The 9,346-nt window shown below is 37.5% G+C and overlaps 1 non-coding gene across 1 annotated transcript; it reads left to right on the top strand.

The window, feature by feature from the left end:
* Positions 1-2,117: 2,117 nt before the first annotated feature.
* On the top strand, positions 2,118-2,225 carry LOC148561570 (small nucleolar RNA R71). Its single transcript, XR_015886602.1, has one exon. It is a non-coding gene; the product is annotated as a small nucleolar RNA R71 (small nucleolar RNA).
* Positions 2,226-9,346: the final 7,121 nt, after the last annotated feature.

Here is a 9,346-nt window from a genome sequence, read left to right as displayed (position 1 = left end):
CTTGTTCTGGGTGTTGAACGCCCATTTTTGCCCATTTCTGGCGTTGAACGCCAGAACCATGCTTGTTCTGGGCGTTCAGCGCCAGCTCTTCTCCAGGGTGCAATTCTGGCGTTCAAACACCCAGATGCTGCCCATTTTGGGCGTTCAGCGCCAGAACCATGCTCTGTTCTAGCGTTGAACGCCAGCCAGCTGCTTCTTACTGGCGTTTGAACGCCAGTGAGATCCTCCTCCAGGGTGTGATTTTTCTTCTGCTGTTTTTGATTCCGTTTTCAATTTTTATATTTATTTTGTGACTCCACATGATCATGAACCTAATAAAACATGAAAGAACAAGAAAAATAGAAATTAGATAAATAAAAATTGGGTTGCCTCCCAACAAGCGCTTCTTTAATTGTCAATAGCTTGACAGTGGGCTCTCATGGAGCCTCACAGATGTTCAGAGCATTGTTGAGACTTCCCAACACCAAACTTAGAGTTTGTATATGGGAGTTCAACACCAAACTTAGAGTTTGGTTGTGGCCTCCCAACACCAAACTTAAAGTTTGACTGTGGGGGCTCTGGTTGACTCTGCAATGAGAGAAGCTTACTGTGCTTCCTCTCCATGGGTACAGAGAGAGATCCTTGAGTTTTAAACACAAGGTTGTCCTCATTTAATTGAAGGATCAATTCTCCTCTGTCCACATCAATCACAGCTCTTGCTGTGGCTACGAAGGGTCTTCCAAGGATGATGAATTCATCCTCATCCTTCCCAGTATCTAGGACTATGAAATCAGCAGGGATGTAAAGGCCTTCAACCTTTACTAACACGTCCTCTACTTGTCCATAAGCCTGTTTTCTTGAATTGTCTACCATCTCTAATGAGATTTTAGTGGTTTGCACCCCATAGATTCCCAGTTTCTCTATTACAGAGAGGGGCATGAGGTTTATTCCTGAACCAAGGTCACACAGAGCCTTCTCAAAGGTCATGGTGCCTATGGTACAAGGTATTAAGAACTTTCCAGGGTCCTGTTTCTTCTGAGGTAATCTCAGTTGATCCAGATCACTTAGTTCATTGGTGAACAAGGGAGGTTCATCTTCCCAAGTTTCAATACCAAATAATTTCGCATTCAGCTTCATGATTGCACCAAGAAACTTGGCAGCTTACTCTTCAGTAATATCCTCATTCTCTTCAGAAGAGGAATACTCATCAGAGCTCATGAATGGCATAAGGAGGTTTAATGGAATCTCTATGGTCTCTAGATGAGTCTCAGATTCCTTTGGTTCCTCAAAGGGAAGCTCCTTATTGATCACTGGACGTCCCAGGAGGTCTTCCTCCTTGGGATTCACGTCCTCTCCTTCCTTCACAGGTTCGGCCATGGTGATTAATTCAATGGCCTTGCACTCTCCTTTTGGATTTTCTTCTGTATTGCTTGGGAGAGTACTAGGAGGGATTTCAGTGATCCTTTTACTCAGCTGGCCCACTTGTGCCTCCAAATTTCTAATGGATGACCTTGTTTTATTCATGAAACTCACAGTGGCCTTAGATAGATCAGAGACTAAGTTTGCTAAAAATTAGAGGTATTTTGTTCAGAGTTCTCTGTCTGTTGCTGAGTGGATGATGGTAAAGGTTTACTATTGTTAAACCTATTTCTTCCACCATTATTAAAGCCTTGTTGAGGCTTTTGATCCTTCCATGAGAAATTTGGATGATTTCTCCATGATGGGTTATAGGTGTTTCCATAAGGTTCACCCATATAATTTACCTCTGCTATTGCAGGGTTTTCAGGATCATAAGCTTCTTCTTCAGAAGATGCCTCTTGAGTACTGTTGGATGCAGCTTGCATTCCATTCAGACTCTGAGAAATCATATTGACTTGCTGAGTCAATATTTTGTTCTGAGCCAATATGGCATTCAGAGTATCAATTTCAAGAACTCCCTTCTTCATAAGCGTCCCATTACTCACAGGATTCCTCTCAGAAGTGTACATGAACTGGTTATTAGCAACCATGTCAATGAGTTCTTGAGCTTCTGCAGGCATTTTCTTTAGGTGAATGGATCCACCTGCAGAAGTATCCAATGGCATCTTAGCTAGTTCAGACAGACCATCATAGAATATATCCAGGATGGTCCATTCTGAAAGCATGTCAGAAGGACACTTTTTGGTCAGTCCTTTGTATCTCTCCCAAGCTTCATAGAGGGATTCACCTTCTTTCTGTCTAAAGGTCTGAACATCCACTCTAAGCTTACTCAGCTTTTGAGGAGGAAGGAACTTGGCTAAGAAAGCCTTGACCAGCTTATCCCAAGAGTTCAGGCTATCCTTAGGTTGAGAGTCCAACCATACTCTAGCTCTGTCTCTTACAGCAAAAGGGAAAAGCATGAGCCTGTAGACTTCATGATCTACTCCATTAGTCTTAACAGTATCACATATCTACAAGAATTCAGTTAAGAACTGAAAAAGATCTTCAGATGGAAGTCCATGAAACTTGCAGTTCTGCTACATCAGAGAAACTAATTGAGGTTTCAGCTCAAAATTGTTTGCTCCAATGGCAGGAATGGAGATGCTTCTTTCATGTAAATTGGAATTAGGTGCAGTAAAGTCACCAAGCATTCTCCTTGCATTATTATTATTTTCGGCTGCCATCTCCTCTTCCTGTTCAAAAATTTCTGTAAGGTTATCTCTGGATTGTTGTAATTTAGCTTCTCTTAGTTTTCTTTTAGAGTCCTTTCAGGTTCTGGATCTGCTTCAATAAGAATGTTCTTGTCCTTGCTCCTACTCATATGAAAAAGAGGGCCAGAAAAATAATAATAATAATAGGGATCCTTTTTACCACAGTATAGAGGTCCCTGTGTGAATAGAAGAAAAGAAGAAGAGAAAATCTGAACTCAGAGAGAGAGAGAGGGGGTTCAGATTTTTGGTGAGTGAGGAAGAGATGTTAGTAAATAAATAAACAAATAGAAGAAGATGAGAGGGGGAAGTGAATTTTCGAAAATAATTTTTGAAAAAGAGTTAGTGGTTTTCGAAAATAGTTTTTGAAAAAGGTTAGTAATTTTTGAAATTTTAAAATCAAAAGTTAAAATAATTAGTTAATTAAAAAGAAATTTTGGAAAAGAGGGAGGATATTTTCGTAAATTAGAGAGAGAGAGTTAGTTAGGTAGTTTTGAAAAAGATAAGAAACAAACAAAAAGTTAGTTAGTTAGTTGAAACAAATTTTGAAAATCAATTTTTGAAAAGATAAGAAGATAAGAAGTTAGAAAAGATATTTTAAAATCAAATTTTTGAAAAAGGATAAGATAAGGAGATATTTTTGAAAAGATATGATTGAAATCAGTTTTGAAAAAGATTTGATTTTTAAAATCACAATTAATGACTTGATTCACAAGAAATCACAAGATATGATTCTAGAACTCAAAGTTTGAATCTTTCTTAACAGGCAAGTAACAAACTTGAAATTTTTGAATCAAAACATTAATTGATGGTGTTATTTTCGAAAATTAGGAGATAAAGATAAGAAAAAGATTTTTGAAAAATATTTTTAAAATTTTTGAAAATAACTAAGAAAAAAATGAAAAAGATTTGATTTTTGAAAAAGATTTTGAAAAAGATAAGATTTTTAAATTGAAAATTTGATTTGACTCATAAGAAAAAACTAGATTTTAAAAAGTTTTGAAAAAGTCAACTCAAATTTTTGAAATTTATGAGTGAAAAAGGGAAAGATATTTTTTTGATTTTTGAATTTTTAATGATGAGAGGGAAAAATTTAAAACATCATTTTCATGTTTTTCTCTTTTCTTTTTGGATCAAAACAAGGAATGCATGCAAGAACACTATGAATGTCAAGATGAACACCAAGAACACTATGAAGATCATGATGAACATCAAGAACATATTTTTGAAAAATTTTTAATGCAAAGAAAACATGCAAGACACCAAACTTAGAAATCTTTAATGCTTAGACACTAAGATTTCAAGAATGCATATGAAAAATAAGAAAAGACACAAAATAAGAAAACATCAAGATCAAACAAGAAGACTTACCAAGAACAACTTGAAGATCATGAAGAACACCATGAATGTATGATTTTTTCGAAAAATGCAAAGAATTTTTAGAAAAAATGCAATTGACACCAAACTTGAAATTTGACTCAAGACTTAAATAAGAAACACAAAATATTTTTGATTTTTTTGATTTTATGATTTTTTTTTGTATTTTCTTTTAATTTTTTCGAAAATCATTTTGAAAAAGAAAAATAAGGATTCCAAAATTTTTAATATGAATTCCACGAATTTTATGCTCTTTAGTCTAAAGCTCCAATCAAAGGGTCAGACATGGCTTAATAGCCAGCCAAGCTTTAGTATGTAACTCAGACATGACACGCCTGACATTCCCTATCGAGAAGAATTAGACATGGCTTTACAGCCAGCCAGGCTTCAACATGCTTCATGAAACACTAGAATTCATTCTTAAAAATTCTGAAGAAAAATATATTTTTGAAAACATTTTTATTTTAAAATTTTTTCGAAAACAAAGGAGAAATTTTTGAAAGATTTTTGAAATTTTTTTTCTTTTTTTGAAAACTTTTTGAAAATAAGAAGAAAATTATCCAATCCAAGCAACAAGATGAACCGTCAGTTATCCAAACTCGAACAATCCCCGATAACGGCGCCAAAAACTTGGTGCACGAAATTGTGATCATCAATGGCGCCATCAACATGGTACGCTCAATTGTAATCTCAACTTTTTATCACAACTTCGCACATCTAACCAGCAAGTGCACTAGGTCGTCCAAGTAATAAATTTTACACGAGTAAGGGTCGATCCCACGGAGATTGTTGGTATGAAGCAAGCTATGGTCACCTTGTAAATCTCAGTCAGGCGGATATAGAATGGTTATGGAGTTTTCGAATATTAATAATAAAATAGGGATAGAAATACTTATGTAAATCCTTGGTGAGAATTTCAGATAAATGCATGGAGATGCTTTCGTCCCTCTAAACCTCTGCTTTCCTGATGTCTTCATCCAATCAGTCTTACTCCTTTCTATGGCTGGCTTTATGTAAGGACATCACCATTGTCAATGGCTACTTTTGATCCTCTCTGGAAAATGGTCCGATGTGCTGTCACTGCATGGCTAATCGTCTGGAGGCGTCACCCTTGCCAATGGCTGCATCCTATCCTCTTGTGAAAATGGTCCAAATGCTCTGTCACAGCACGGCTAATCATCTGAGGTTCTCGATCATACTGGAATAGGATTCACCCTCCTTTTGCGTCTGTCACTACGCCCAGCACTCGCGAGTTTGAAGTTCGTCACAGTCATTCAATCCCAGAGTCCTACTCGGAATACCACAGACAAGGTTTAGACTTTTTGGACTCTCATGAATGCCGCCATCAATCTAGCTTATACCACGAAGATTCTGATTATGAGATCCAAGAGATACTCATTCAATCTAAGGTTGAACGGAAGTGGTTGTTAGGCACGCTTTCGTGGGGGAATGATGATGATTGTCACATTCATCACATTCAGGTTGAAGTGCGAATGAATATCTTAGAAGCGGAATAAGTTGAATTGAATAGAAAAATAGTAGTACTTTGCATTAATCTTTGAGGAACAGCAGAGCTCCACACCTTAATCTATGGAGTGTAGAAACTCTACCGTTGAAAATACATAAGTGAAAGGTCCAGGCATGGCCGAATGGCCAGCCCCCAAAACGAGATCACAGGATCAAAATACAATCCAGGATGATCCAAAGATGTCTAATACAATAGTAAAAAGTCCTATTTATAATAAACTAGCTACTAGGGTTTACAGAAGTAAGTAAATGATGCATAAATCCACTTCCGGGGCCCACTTGGTGTGTGCTTGGGCTGAGCTTGAGTGTTACACGTGCAGAGGCTCTTTCTGGAGTTGAACGCCAGGTTGTAACGTATTTCTGGCGTTCAACTCTGGTTTGTGACTTGTTTCTGGCGTTTAACTCCAGACAGCAGCGTAGAACTGGCGTTCAACGCCCTTTTACGTCATCTAAACTCGTTCAAACTATGGACTATTATACATTGCTGGAAATCCCTGGATGTCTACTTTCCAACGCAATTAGAAGCACGCCATTTTGAGTTCTGTAGCTCCAGAAAATCCACTTTGAGTGCAGGGAGGTTAGAATCCAACAGCATCAGCAGTCCTTCTTCAACCTCTGAATCTGATTTTTGCTCAAGTCCCTCAATTTCAGCCAGAAAATACCTGAAATCACAGAAAAATACACAAACTCATAGTAAAGTCCAGAAATGTGAATTTAACATAAAAACTAATGAAAATATCCCTAAAAGTAACTAGATTCTACTAAAAACATACTAAAAACAATGCCAAAAAGCGTATAAATTATCTGCTCATCACTTGTCCTCAAGCAACAAAAACCAAGATAGGACTAAATGGAAGAGAAAAATATATCAGGTTTTAGAGTTGTCAATGAAGCTCAAGTCTAATTACTGAATGGGGCTACTAACACTTTATTTCTGAATAGCTTTGGCATCTCACTTTCCTTTGAAGCTCAGAAATATTGGCATCCCTTAGAACTAGAATCCGGATGATATTATTGATTCCCCTCTTTTAAGTTTTTCTTGATTCTTGAACACAAATTTTGTTTTCTTTTGGTATTTTTCACCTTTGAGCCTAGCCGTGACTCTAAGTTTGTTATGTTTTCAAGTATTACCACCTGATACATAAATACCACAAGCACTTAACTGGGGAAACCCTTTGGATTCGAATTTAGTTTTGCTTAAATTTCCAGATAGTGGTGCTCAGAGCCTTAAGTGTACTCTTTATAGCATTGGATCACAACTTTAAATGTTCAATCTCAAGATTTTCTTGACACCTTCACACCACAAGCATATAGTTAGAGATAGCAACTCTTTTGAGCTTTTTAGGCCAAATTTTGATCCTTCTAACCGTTGATGCTCAAAGCCTTAGACCCTTTTCGTGAACTTCCACTTTATTGATGAACTTCCCCTTTATTGCCAAGCATAATGCAGTGGATCATCACAGCTCACCTCACAGTGACCTCAGAGCGGTTGCTAGTGGGGATGATAGAACGTCCAATGAAATCTAGCCACCCTCTAGCAATTGGCTTGAGATCCATCCTTCTTAGTTGGAGTGGTTGACCTTTTTAAAGGAGTTAGGATCATCCTTTAATGGGGGTAACTTGAAGATTTCCCTGACTTTTTCCATTTTAAACTATAGGGTCTTTCCTCAGAGCATAGTGTGCCATAAATTGAAGTCAGGTTGCTCTTTCTTTTGTTTGTCCATCATCCATAAATTTGCCTAAAATTCTCAGACTTTTAGAGCTCCACCTCTGTTACAGGGTTGGTTAGAATTTCCCAACCCCTCATTTGAATTTGTTCTTGAATTTCTGGGTATTCATCAGCCTTCAGTTCGACCTTGACTTTTAGGATTATTGTCTTCTTGCTTACTAGATTGTAGTAATGTTCCTCATGAAGCTTGGAATAAAATCGGTGGAGCTCATAAGGTACTACTGCGGGAGCTCTTTCTTTCCTCTTTCTTGAGATAGATCCCCCATCCTTTGGTGCCATGAAAAAAAAATGAAAGAGCAGAGAATCCTCAACACCAAACTTAAAAATTTTTCTCGTCCCCAAGCAAAGAGAGAAGAAAACAGAGGGAGAGGAAGCAGCGTGCGGGGATGATAGAGGAGTGGGGAAGGGCGTGAGAAAGGAGGTAGGGGTGATAGTGGATTTATAGTTGTGGGTGGGTGGGAACTCGGTTACGAGGTGGAAAGATATTGTTTAAAAAAGATATAGTTTGAAAATATATGATTTGAAAAGATTTGGTTTGAAAAGATTTGAATTGAAGAAATTTAATTTTAAAAAAATAGATTTAGTTTGAAAAAGATATGAATTGGAAAGATATGGATTTAAAAGATAATATTGGAAAAGATTTGGTTTGAAAAGTCAAGTCTATCTCCCCTTTTTGAAAATTCAAATCCCTTTCCTCCCCCCTTTGGGCATTCAACGCCCAAACCTGGCGTTGAAAGCCAGAGGGGGGATCAAAAACATTTTTTTTAAGTGCTGGCATTCAACGCCCACTACCGGCGTTGAATGCCCATAGGGGACACAAAAATTGCCTTGACTGACTCCCTTGGGACGTTAAACGTCCTAGTCTCCACCCTCTTTTTGGCGCTGAAGGCCAGTTCTGGCGTTCAACGCTAGCAAGGGGCATCCTTCGAGGTGTTCTATTTTCCTGCCTTGCGTCCCTGTTTCAATTCTAAGTACTGCGCATGATCACAAATGTTAGTAAAACGAGAAAGACTATGAACTAAAATAGAAAATATCATCATATGAAATCGAACTCGAATAACTAAAGTAAAAAGGAAGGGAGTAGAAATCATAGTAAAGAAATATATGGCTGGGTTGCCTCCCACCAAGCGTTTCTTTATTGTCATTAGCCTGACATTTACTGATGTCATGTCAGTAGGAGGGTGGAGATCCCTTGCTCAATTTCATCTCCTAGGCAGTACTTCACTCTTTGGCCATTGACTGTGAATTTTTTGTCGGAGTATCTGCTTTGATGTTCCACATGACCATAAGGTGACACTCTTGTGACCACAAATGGTCCTGTCCATTGTGACTTGAGCTTATCAGGGAAGAGCTTGAGCCTGGAAATGAAAAGTAAAATTTTCTGGCCAGGTTCAAAAACTCTGGAGGCTATTGGTGCGCGAAATTGAACTCCGCACAACTGAACCGACAAGTGCACCGGGTTGTCCAAGTAATACCTCAGGTGAGTGATAAGCGAAAATTTTAATATTAACGCATAACCGGCAAGTATACCGGGTCGTATCAAGTAATAAAACTCACTAAGAGTGAGGTCGATCCCACAGAGATTGGTAGATTAAGCAACTTTAGTTAAATAGTAAATTTAGTCAAGCAAACATTGTTTTGATTCCTGAGATTTGAACACTTTAAAGAGATTGCAAGGAATTAAATGACAAGAAATTTAAAGAACTAAAGTAAGGGAAGCAAATTAAATGACTAAAAGTAAATGACGGAAACTTAAATTTCAAGAAACTTAAATGACATTAAAGATAAATTGCAAGAAAGTAAAGATTGCAGAATTTTAAAGAGCAGAAGAGTAAATAGCAAGAAATAGAGAAACAGAATGTAAATGGTAAGAATGATAAATTGCAAGAATATAGAAGGGAATTGGGTAGTGAGTATTCAAAGAACTAAAGAACAAAAGAGATGAGAATTAATGATGGAGAGATCATTAGGGATCAGAGATGTAAATTGTCATGAATTGATGTTACTCAATTCCTTCTCAATCATGGGTATAGATCCATGGCGGATTGTGAATAATTAGATCCCAATC

This window comes from Arachis ipaensis, chromosome B6, assembly GCF_059453495.1.
Source record: "Arachis ipaensis isolate K30076 ecotype BB chromosome B6, ASM5945349v1, whole genome shotgun sequence".
NCBI classification, from domain to species: Eukaryota; Viridiplantae; Streptophyta; class Magnoliopsida; order Fabales; family Fabaceae; genus Arachis; species Arachis ipaensis.
The sequence above is the reverse complement of the archived record's forward strand: the minus strand, read 5'-3'. Positions and strand labels throughout refer to the sequence as shown.